Genomic DNA, 12,282 nt, shown 5'->3' with positions numbered 1-12,282 from the left:
CCTAGCTAAAACGACAAACTTGTACAAATCTAGTTTTTTTTTGTGTATCCCAGCTTACTCTATTGTGTATATTTAAAGCATGGTGGGAGAAGCACAATTCCAAAGCTATATCTTTTGGCCCACTCTTCATTTCTCTGGATAAGCCAAGATCCAACAACACTCAAAAAGTTTGGCATAAGAATCTAACACAAGAAATTAGACAAACAGATTTTGTGGCTTCTTGAACTATGTCATTCGATAAGATTTGAATTTGGCCTGAACTCCAGCTTCCTGCCTGTTACCTAGATCTCCCTCATAGTTCAAAACTTTGCCTATCTCTGTCTTGAATGATATCCGGAATCAACCTAATTGAACCTTCTTAAATACTCAGATTGTAACTGCCTTTCTAATTGGTTGCTGTTCCTAAATGTGAACATTTAATGTTTAATGCTTGGGAATTCTCCTTACCCCTCTGTACAGCAACACTCTGTAATCCATTCTCCATTAAATATCATTCTGATCTTCCAAGCAAACTTTATATTTCCACATAATATACAAATTCTGCCAGTTTTTTACCTGGGCGCTTATCCAATTCCTTTTGCAGATTATATAGCCTCTAAATTGAATTAGAAATAAAGACTTCTTGCACATTTTCACTGTACTTTCATAGTTCTGGCTGAGGTCTCACCCATTGGGCCCCACAATTCTGACATTCTTGCAGAAACTGGTTGAGAAAATGGTAAGAGAAACATCTGTTGAGCGGGAATTTTGAAGGTATTATTGAGAAGAGGTACCAAATAAATTGGCATCTGAGTGTATGATCTTATGGAATGATGGAATGTGGTGGTTGTTCATGGTGTCCAATGATGACAGGGAATCTATGTAGGAAAGTTTTAATAAGTGGGAAAAGCCGTTGCACGGGGGCAGTTGCATTGGATCTCACTGTAGATCTCATCCACCTAGTTTGATGGAGCTGAGTTTGCATGCTAGGACAGACATGTCCCTATTTGACCAGGGTATGAGGGTCGCCGGCTACCTTCACCTGGTTTAGCTTGCCTGTACATGCAAGTAGCTACTTGGAGCTGTAGGTGAGAGCTGAGTGTCTGGTGGGGTCCAAAAGTAGTGAGCTGCCCCAGAATGGACATTACAAGCCCCTAAACCAGAGGTGCTACCCCTCCCTGACAGCCTCATTCACCCAGCAGAATATGGTAGATGATCCAAATAGCCAATATGCAATAGCATATTGATGGTGGTGTAGCCCTGCAATTTTGGTGATAGTATTGCATAGTTTATTTTCACCCAAATTGGATAGTCAGAATGTTTTTTTTCCTCACAGAACCTGCTTACCTTCATCCAATGGAGTGTTAAGAGGCACCAGTACTTAAGTCAATACTGACTTGCGCTTTTTTTTTAATCTGCAAAGATCAATCAAGCTTATTTTTTAAAAATTTAATAACTATAAAGAAAAACCTTTCTAAGCCCCATTTAACATGAGTATTTAAATAGGGCAAAAATCAACAGGCATTTTAAAAAATCATAACACATTCTTTCTACACTAAAAGCCAATAAATTACTAGATACTCGAGTTAAGAACTAGCAGCTATGGATCAGTGATCACTATTCCCGGGGAGTCATAAACACTGACTGGAAGCAGGAAAATGTAATTCTCATAAAGGGTAATTACAAATTTATCAGCTTGACCTATGTAATCAGAAAACTAATGTGATCAATAATCAAACAAAGCAGAGACCTTTCATGAAGATAACCACATAAATAACAGGTAATATTGATATTAAAAGGAGCAAACATTTTAGGACAACCTTCAGTGTATTTTTTTTAATGTAAAAGGAAGTACAATCTAAATCAAAAACCTTTAGCAGGGCATCTCCAGACCTCAAAGTACTATAAGCAACTAGTGCATAATTTGTAGGTAGCAACTTCTGGGGCAAGAAATATACATAAATTATTGAAAAGAGAAGATTAAAAATGAATAGGCAGAATAATTGGGGAAAAATAAACTAAAATAGTTTATAATTTACTGGTTTTGATATGCATAAGTGATCCAGAATGTAGACTTTTTACAAAGTAAATTCTGTTGGGTGAACACTTAGGATTATCAGTGGCAAATAAAGTTTAATTGAGAATGAAAAGTAGGATGCATATATACGTCACTAGTAGAAAGAATTTTTTCTTTTTTTGGGGGGGGGGTGTAGACTCTACTGGTAAGAGAGACTGCAGAGATTCACTGCTGACTACTTTAAGAACATTTGCCATCACAAGATGTTCTTGAAGTACATCGGTACTTCAACAATGTACTGATGAGCACTATTCATAAGTACAATCAACAGTGAATCTCTGCAAGTCCCTATTCCACAATATTATTACATGTGAAGTTCCAAGAATAAAACATACCAACAATGAAAAGTGTTATTTCCAAATGAGGATGATTTGTGATCTGAAGGGGTCCTGCAAATGCTGTTTTCCATGTGTGCCTGCTGTTCTCACACTTGTTTGATGTAGAGTACTCAGATTCAGGAGGGCTTGACATGCATGTTATAGGTGTAGATGTGGGCAGTGATTAAACATTTCAGGTGGTGGACTGGGCTTGGTGTTGATCATGCTGGCTGCTTTTTCCTGAATGGTGCCAATATAGGTAGCAAAGCATACTTGTGGACATAAAAGCCTGGGATTTGGATTTCAGTCATTTGTGATATGCTAGATAGAAGCTGCATTTTGCTTCTATGTCAAATTGAGTGTCATCCTAAAAGGAGATTTTGCTGAAATGGGAACATGGTCATGTGTGATTTTCTTTCACTTAATGTGTTCAAAACAGTTTATTTGCTTGCGGATGGAAACAGCAGTCAACCACAGAGCCACTATCCCTCTCACATACTGCCTGTTGGGAAACTAGTTGGTGGTGTTAAAGAACTCTGCTTAGGAAAAGCAAAGACAGAGGAAAGGTTTGCATTCATGATGAAACAGAAATTAAGGTAAAGAGATAAGTGACGATGCATTGGCTGATGGGACTCAAGCTATGTTGCCATCAGATCAAGGACTGTATTACAATCAAGCCCTGTGCCACAGCAATTATGAAGGTTATAAATTTCAGCACTGTATACAAAGTGATTCAACTTCTGTCTGGGCTGCAATTTGGTTAGAGGATAGCACTGGTAAATCAATGCAGCAGATCAATAAATATAAAATTTAATTCACATGTGGTTCCTGAGTTCTGCATGGCATGATCACATTTCTTCCCCATTCTGATGGCTGATCCGAACAACAACTAAACCTCTTGACCATGTTTATATGCTTTTATGCGTTGAGTCGGTGCCACATGATTGGCTGATCAGATATTTGCATTAATGAGTAGGTGTACCAAATAAAGTGACCACTGAGTGTAGACTATTTGGTTGTCTAATTCCATATAATTCTATTTTCTTATATTAATATTTCTCCTAAACATCTGTCCATCTTAGATCTAAAATCAACAATAGGAATAATTTGTATATGCTCTTTATGCATAAGTTGCACAAAAGTAGGTTTGGTAAGCATTGGGAAGTGTTTATTTTCATTTCCTGTTGAAGTCATAACCACTAGGAAGTTGGACATAGCACTTTACCCCAGTTTAGCTCTCATTTATCTGTCATATTATGTGCATGTCATTAATGAACTCTGATGGAAATAATTAATGGTGCCCATTATTTACATGCCATTAGTGGTTGGACCCCAAGTTATAACTCACAATGAAAAATAAATGCCTGAGAACTTAGCAGGCCAGGTAGCATCTCTGGAAATGAGTACAGTCGACATTTCGGCCCAGAATGTCGACTATAAATCCTGCTAAAGGGTTCGGCCCAAAGCGTTGACCATACTCTTTTCTATAGCTGCTGCCTGGCTTGCTGAGTTCCTCCAGCATTTTGTGTGTTGCTTAGATTTCCAGCATTTGCAGATTTTCTCTTGTTTGCGAAAAAGAAATACCTGTCAACAATAGTGATTAATGTGATTTTAAAATGTCCCCCATCAGAACGTTTTTATATTTTGTAACTGCCTTCCAGAGGAGCTCTTTAACAGTACTGACTCACTTTACAGAATGATGCATCATTTGCTCAGGTGTATGTTTACGCTCTTTAAAAGAGATTAGTAGAATGTTGCAAACAATAGTGATTCAATTTTCAGACTCTGGCTTTAGTTAAAACCCACCAAATAGTTAATTAGCATTTTGACTATTCTTTTCATTCTCATGTTCAGGCCAAAGGGTTCCTTCAGGGTTTAACTTCAGAAGAACATAAATGGATTATATTTTTGCAAATATAAGTACTGCAGGTGCTGTAAATCTGAAATCAAGCCACAAAATCTTAGGAATGCTTAAGAGGGTGGCATCTATGGTAAGGGATACAATAATTGTTTCAGGTCAAAGACTATCAGAACTGGAAAAAAGAGAAAACAAATTAGATTTTAGTTGCAGAGAGTGTGGGGGTGAGGGGATGGATAGGACAAAGGGAATAGCTAGGATTGTTTTAATAGTATTCTGTCTATGCTGCTCTTTCTCTTTGACCATCAGAGAGAAAGGGAAAAGAACACAAATATGTAAAAACTGTGAATTGCAGGTCAGAGCTCCTGCAGAGAACTGATGCCAAAAGGAGAATACTAGAAATGCTTAGTAAAATCAGGTGGTGTTCATGGAGACAGTAAAACTAGGTTAAGGTAACCTTTCTGCAGAAATGGACAGTTCTCATGCAAACAGAAAAAAAACATTTACCTAAAATTGTTGAATTTGATTTTTAAGTCCCAAAGGCTACAATGAGAGGCATAGACAGATAAAGCTGGGAAGCAGGCTCTTTTAGTCCATTTGATTCCTTGCCAACTATTAACCAGCCATGTACATTAATCCTGCATTAATCACATTTTCTCTATGTTCTTAAAAATTTCTTTTGGCTTCATTGGAAAATGCAAGAGGTACGGACAGAGAAGATAGGGTGGGAGTATGATGGAGAATTAATGTGACAGACAAATGAAAGCCCAAGGCTGTCTTGGTAATCTGCATGAAATCATTCTTCAAAATGCTCTCCCAATCTAAGTTTGGTTTGTCTAGCATAGAGAAGACCACACTATCAAACTAAATGCAAAGAATAGAAGAAGCATGATTGAATTACTGCTTCACTACAGTTGACTGCCTGTGTCCTTGAATAGTGAAAAAGGACACGATAAGAGTAGCTGTATCTTTTCTGCTGCAAAGGAAAGTGCTTTAAGAAAGGGAGTGATTGATGGAGATCGAGAATCAGATCAGTGAGTCATGAAGAGAATAATATAATTTGAAAGGAAAGGGTCTTGAAGATTGCCCAGTTTTAGTCTTGTTGAAAGTGGCAGAAAGTACAAAGAATGATCTGTTGAATGTACAAGTTGGTGATGTGGAAATTGAGGACCTGGGGAGCTTAACTTTTGCTCTGGTCAGGAGTAGAGAGTTTAGAGTGTAAGAGCAGGAAATGGGTAAGCTACAGTCAAAGGCTTTGTTAGCTATGATAGATAGGAAGCCCTGATTCAAGAAGCAGGAAGATGTATTGGAGGAATCTGTGTGGAAGATGATGTTGATAAGGCGGAGATGGAAGAACAAAGAATTATGAGGAAATGTCTGTACGCTGACATTTGTCCTTGGAAAGAAAGAGGTCAATTTGCCAACTACAAAAGCACCACCCTTGTCAGCAGGGCTAGTCCTAGTGAACAGAGTGTTTCAAGTTCAGAGGTTGTAAGTTAGTGTGAGTAAGGGAAATGGAAGAAATTGAGCCAGTCAACACCACAATGGCATTTAGTGATGTATAGACCTGCAGCAAGGATTCCTAACCTTTTTTAATGCCATAAACACCTACCATTAACCAAGGGGTCCATGGACCCCACATTGGGAACCTCTAACCTACATAATGTGAGAAGGCTCCAAGGATTCAGGAATTCTAGGGATGTGAGAAAGTGTGGGGCGAAGGTTTTGGTTGAAGAAGTGGGCATTGAGATGAAGCTGGTGGGGGAAAATGGATCAATGGCATTTTAGGCTTAGAATTCAATTAGAATTAGATATGTGGTGAAACTGTTGTCTCTGCTCAGCACTGATCATTTGGGATAATGGGATTACTCTTTACATCAACTTCTGTTCTCCTTTCACTTTTGTCTTTTCACAAAAGGGAGGGAGCAGCAAGTTCATGATTCACTTGTGAATACTGGACATCTGAAATTGCTGGTTGCTGTATACCAATGATTTTCCCATCTATGTTCTGAAGCATAGAATAGGAAGTCCACTCATCAAGAAAAGATATGAAAATCAGATATGAATTTGAACACGTGATTAGCTTGTTGTCTATTCATCAATGGAACTAGGTTAGGAAATTCACTACACAATTCTTAAATAAATGAAGCTCGCACTTTATTGTCTCTGCGCAAACAACGTCTAACTATGTTAACCCCAGGCCAACAACTTGGAACATGAATTCCATCATTCCCTTTGTACCAATACTCACTTGGACAACTTTTTAAATTTATTATACCAAAATAGGGGATCTCTTATAGCCAGATGATTGATCTTTTCTTCTCTCAGCCCCTAGCATGGGGGCTTTTCCTTGTGATGGTGAATCTTTGGAGTAATTGCTACCTTGTATTCAAAATTCTCTGTTTTTAAATTACCATTTCAAATGTTGCAATTTCAGTGTTATTGGCTATGGTTTATCTGATTGACCTATCATACCTTCCCATTGGATGTAGTCCAAAGGCTATACAACTTCATGCCTCAGATTGCTTCTTTAGTTCCCTTTGATTTTGGTCCAAATCTGTCAAACAGATTACCGAGACAAGGAGATCACTTCTGCAGACCTGCCATTCTACACAATACACAGCGTATCTGAGAATGATCTCAGGTTTAGCAAGCCCATTAGCAAGAACTCTGTGTCCACGTGCAATTGCTCTGATTAGATTAACCTAGGACAAGAATCAGTTCACAAACAGTTCACAAGATGGAGATTACAGAGCAACTTCACAAAATTGGAGCCTCTCTCTCCTTCAAGCACATAGCAAGAATAAAGATGATTGGTGTATCTGATTCCATCGATCTCGAACCATTTGAATTTGATGTTTTCTTCCATATTGTAATTCCTCCATGGCCAACAAGCTTTAGGCTTTTAAGCCCCTTAAAATTATTGTGTCACTCACTGTGAACATACAATGATGGGTAATTGACTTTCCTTTCATAGCTTGGTGGGTAATTGAAACCTCCATTTTCCTGAATTCCCTTAGCTGTAAACTCTTTAAATTTTCTTTGAATTTTCTCAAAGCCTGAGTAAGCCCATTTATCTAGGATAAAAAAATACTAAAGAGTTATACTATCAAGTCAGAAAACTTCATCTTACCTTGGTATTAAATGCCTGATGCTGAGTCTGAGACTGTATGTCATGATAGTACATTATCTGGCTAGAGACAACAGATTCTCAGCAGCTACCTAATGTTTAATTGGCATAAACACGTAAGAAATTAGGAGGAGGAGCAGGCCACCATCCAGGCTCAGGTGAAACCCTAGTAAGGTACAGTTCCTTCCTGTTCTAAAACTGGTGGCAGTGTCTCATTAAACAAAAGCTCTCTTTTTCTCACTATTCTTCAAGCAATCTTACCTCCATATCAGTTTTATGTGGTGTAGTAATAACCTTTGAGCTGTTTAAATGCCAAGAGCCAAATTGATACCTAATAAAACAGGACCTCTTATTCATCTCCTTTGTTGTTAATCCAGTTATGGACCATAATGACTGGAGCCTTCCTTTCTCTTTTAACTTTCCTGCTTAAATATCATAGCAAATTGTTCCCCTAATTTTGAATTCCTGAAGTACTACATTTTGCTAAATGACTTCATATTTCCCTTAAAGCAGGAGTTCCCAACCTCTTTATGGCATGGACCCCTATCATTAACTGAGGGGTCTGTGGACTCCATGTTGGGAACTCCTGCTTTAGAGGATTTCTTAATCCAAGATACAGTGTTCAGCATTCTGTCTATCCTTATACCAACCTCTAGTGTTTTTCTCAATATTAGAAAATACATTTGGTTGTGTTTTCAGTGGATCATGATTCTCTGTTATCTGCTCACAGCCACCCCATTAAATTTTCCCCTTCTGTTAACAAGGTGCGACAGATCTGGAGCAAACAAGTCAGATGCTCTTCTGACTTTGTGTTGAAATGTCTCCAATTCACACCCCTGTACTACACATATCATAATCTGCTCTATTACTCTACATTGTTTATATTTCATTTTTGAACTTATTACAAAAGATATTTTAAATCAAATGTAGTAATTTTCATTAAGAGCTATAATTGGGCAATTTAAATATTGCCTCAGACTTGAACAGTCAATGGCAAGTATTACAAGCACAGACCTTAATTTCCTTTTCCCTCTGCATTGAATTACCAGTGTTTTGTTTTGTTTCAAGATATCCTGCTTTTGAAATCACTCTGGAAACTTATCTGGAGTCCATTAATAAATTATGTTTCCTAGCCTATTATTCAGTAATTCTAGACCTGATTAGAAGAAGTGTATGTAGGAATTTATTTTCATATTTTTGTCTATGGCTTTTAAGAAAAAGATAAATTAAACTTGGTAAGAAAATAATTGAAAGAAGGCAGTGAACTAAGTAGGGCACCACCAAATAATTGACAGAAAATTCCTTAGAGTGTTGGTTGGAATACTCAATTTACCATTAATTTATTATATTTGTGTGTATTTTACTTGCAAAACCAATGAATGTGTTTACTGTTTTGTTATTGAGTTAATGCACTAAAAAGAAATGCTGGCTTGCTTGATTGCACAGTTTGTGTAGAAATTTGCATTACAATAATATTTCTCCCATTAAAAATACAAATAATGAAATATTTTTTGGAAATTCGCTCGTTGCTTTATATAGTTAAGAGACTAGAATGAATTACAGAGCTTCTTATGCTATATTTGATATCCTTGGGGTATTTCAAAATGCTTCATTGCCAAACTAAATCAGATTTGTAGATTATCATAGGATTTTATGTACTCTCATAGAAGTTTTTTTGTTTCTTTTGTAATTCAGCAGTAAAGAATAAAGAATGGAATGCTAAATAACAATAAACATATAAATCATTGTCATTGGCACTGTGTCAAGTGGATGATTAGAATTTGGTAGAATGGGATTTATAATTTGATATTATGATAATAAACTAGTCAAAGTTTAGTTCCCAAGATTTTGAATTCAGCTACATGTGGAAAATGTATTTAAAATGTTAACTCAATACAATCTTAGTTCTGTTCGTTCGTTCTTACTGGACCCACCCATTCTCAGTACTGTCAGATTCTACCCTTTGTTACCCGAGTATTAACTCAGATGTGGCTCTTGAAGTAATCATGTACCATTCCAGTTAGTGCCTCAGCAGAATTAGATAGTTCTAGTTGTCCACCTCCCATCCAAAGTGTGTAGGTGGCTCCTACAGTAGAACATTATTTAACATTGATCCAAAAGCTCATGCCACTTGGAGGTTTCAGAACATCACATTTCCAGTACAACAATAGAGCTGCAGATAGAACTGATGAACCTGCTGCCCATATTTGACAGAAAAATGACCCAGGAGATACTGTGTATGTCATGTCGTGTTATCATTCCCAAGTTGTAATGCAGTCTGGCAGTACAACTCAAAGCAAGGATGAGTATGATAATTACTGTAATTAATTTTCAAACTAGATTGTAGCATCATTTCACCACCAAGCCTATCTTCCAGTAGTCAAAGATGTACCTTCTCACTGTACCATCCTCTCCCAGAATCTCAATGAATACGCAACAATCTTCCAATCATTTCAATTACACAGTTAATATCAGACTGGTTATTTGATACTATTGGAAAAAGGTCCAGAATATCTCTTCAACAGTTCTTCAGGGCAATATTCTAGGCCCAGTCATTTTCAGCTGATTCTTCCATGAATTTTGCTCAATCATGAGGTTGAAGGTAGGAGTATTTGCTGATGGTTGACAGTGGGCACTGTGCTGGTGGTTACCAAAGCATCACTATTGATGCTGTGGTCTGAAGTACAAATCAACTGCCCATCTGAAACCTCTTCATTATCCCGGATTGTGACTGAATATTCCCTGTTTGTCTGGGAAAAGTGCAGTTCTAACAACAATCAAGAAGCTCAACACAGCCTGGGACAAAAATCCATTTGAATGGCACTATAAACAGAACCCTGAATTATCATTTTCCCCAATTGCCTCAACTACAAATTGCACACCACTAGCTCACTAAAGTTTATTTAAGATCATCCCCCCAACTTGAAAAAGATAACTTTTGGATAGGTGAGCAGCAGGTACATAAGGATGCCATCAACTGCATGCTGTCCATAAAGTTACTTAGCATTATGAACACAAGATTACAGTAATTTCTGGTTCATCAATATCCCACGATCAGAATTCTATAATAAAGGTATCTTCATCACAGCTGTTGCATTTATTTCTGGCCTGCCATGTTTTCTTAAGAGAGGGCCATGAAGTACAAGATTTTGCCAATAACATCCACATTTCATAAGTGTGAAAAAAATCTTCCTACTGCCTTCTAAATTTCCATAATTTCCATAAGCATTTTTAGCCCCTAAAAATTTCACTCCTCTTCTGCTCTCCATGCTTTGTAACTATCACTCAGTCTTGTTCAGCAGGAAAGTTGTCTAAAAATCAGAAAAGGAGAAATCTTTCTTCATGTTTGGTGCACTGTGTCCTGAGAGGCAGCTTGCCCATTTTGTGGGATGAAATTAGTGTAATTTTCATGACCCTCAATAGAGCTAGGAGAGAGTGGGCTCTAGAGTAGCCCTGGGTCAGTGATGATCACTGCAGTATCCCCACCCCCATCTCCTATTTCCTTCCCAGACCACTATCAAGTTTTAATGGTAACTTGCTGCGTTGTACAGTTATGGCAAGGAAGGCAATGGCATTATGGTTTGGTATCTAACTTTGAAGAATAAAACTAATTGAATGATAAAGACAGGAGTCCAGGAGAATGATTCATTTTTACTTTAGTGAGGTGTGGCCTTCTGATGTGGTGGCATAATGACGTATACCATTCATGTACTTTATACACAACCTGTAATGAATTATATAAACAACAAAAGTGCTCAATCAAACAAAATATTTCCAATATTTCTCAAATATTACTGAAATATTAAACACTCAACAAAAGATACCCTAATTTCAGGGAAAGATTGAACTGTATTGCATTGGATCACGTTGATGGCTAGCTTGCAGTTCGATACAACAGCACCAGCAAGTACCAATGTGTGAGTCAATGTGTTCTTTGCTTTTGAATCTGTACATGACAGTGCACAAGTACAGAATGTGTTGGCAGTCAGATGGCCCACTGAACTTTGAGGTGTTCTGACACAAACTGAGCAGAAAAGCCAAATGTAGAAAAGTGTGAACAGTTGACATTTTGGGCTGAGAATCCTCATTAGAACTGATGAAGGGTCTTAACCCAAAACGTCAACTGTTTACACTTTTCCTTAGATGCTGCCTGGCCTGCTGAGTTCCTCCAGCATTTTGTGTGTATTACAGTGAGTTCCTGCATCTGCAGATTTTCTCTTATTTGAGAAAGAACAAATATATGGTTCTTGTCTGGCTCCTTAGCTTTGCATCTAGAGTGTTGCTAGATTTCATTAAAAAGCTAAGTGAAAGGAAGTTGCTTTTTTAATAAATATTTGTTTTAATTAATTTACATGTGGTTTTAAATTAATTTATTTCTTTTACATGGAATGATTTATGACAGTCTGTCAATAGCTCTAATTCTTGGAGTGGAAAATAGTTTCAGCCAGCTCAAGTGGTTCATGCACAAGGTGTTATTTTTTCCATTTGGAGCACAGTTGCAGCTTACCACGTTTTGCAACACCACTCATAATGGCTGCAACATTAAGGCACACAGGATGTCGAGAGCCAAGCATGTGTAAAGGATAGGTATAAGTGTGGTATCTAGCAAGAAGTGACCATAATGCATTACCTGGCCCATTTGTATTTTCACTTTGGTCACATAGAATGCTTGTTTGCTAATACTTCTGACCTAACATACAGTGTGCTCAAATAGAGTTTAATCTTTTTTGAGGCATAAGATGGAGCAACTTTATATAGGGCATCTTATCTTAGTACCCAAATGCCACCTGGAAAAAAAATACACAAACTCTAATTCATACATCTTGCTTCAACCGGAAAGCACAGTGTGGTGAACTACATATACCTGTCTGGACACGTCCCCCCCCCCCCCCCGCTGACTGCTCCTGTGGCTCCTCCCACG

General features: G+C 37.6%; 1 protein-coding gene across 1 annotated transcript in view; it reads left to right on the top strand.

The window, feature by feature from the left end:
- Positions 1 to 12,282, top strand: part of tcerg1l (transcription elongation regulator 1 like) — a 589,782-nt gene that overhangs the window by 15,352 nt on the left and 562,148 nt on the right. The window lies entirely within an intron of this gene.

This window comes from Hemitrygon akajei, chromosome 23, assembly GCF_048418815.1.
Source record: "Hemitrygon akajei chromosome 23, sHemAka1.3, whole genome shotgun sequence".
In the NCBI taxonomy this organism is placed as follows: Eukaryota; Metazoa; Chordata; class Chondrichthyes; order Myliobatiformes; family Dasyatidae; genus Hemitrygon; species Hemitrygon akajei.
This window is presented reverse-complemented; position numbering and strand designations above follow the sequence as displayed.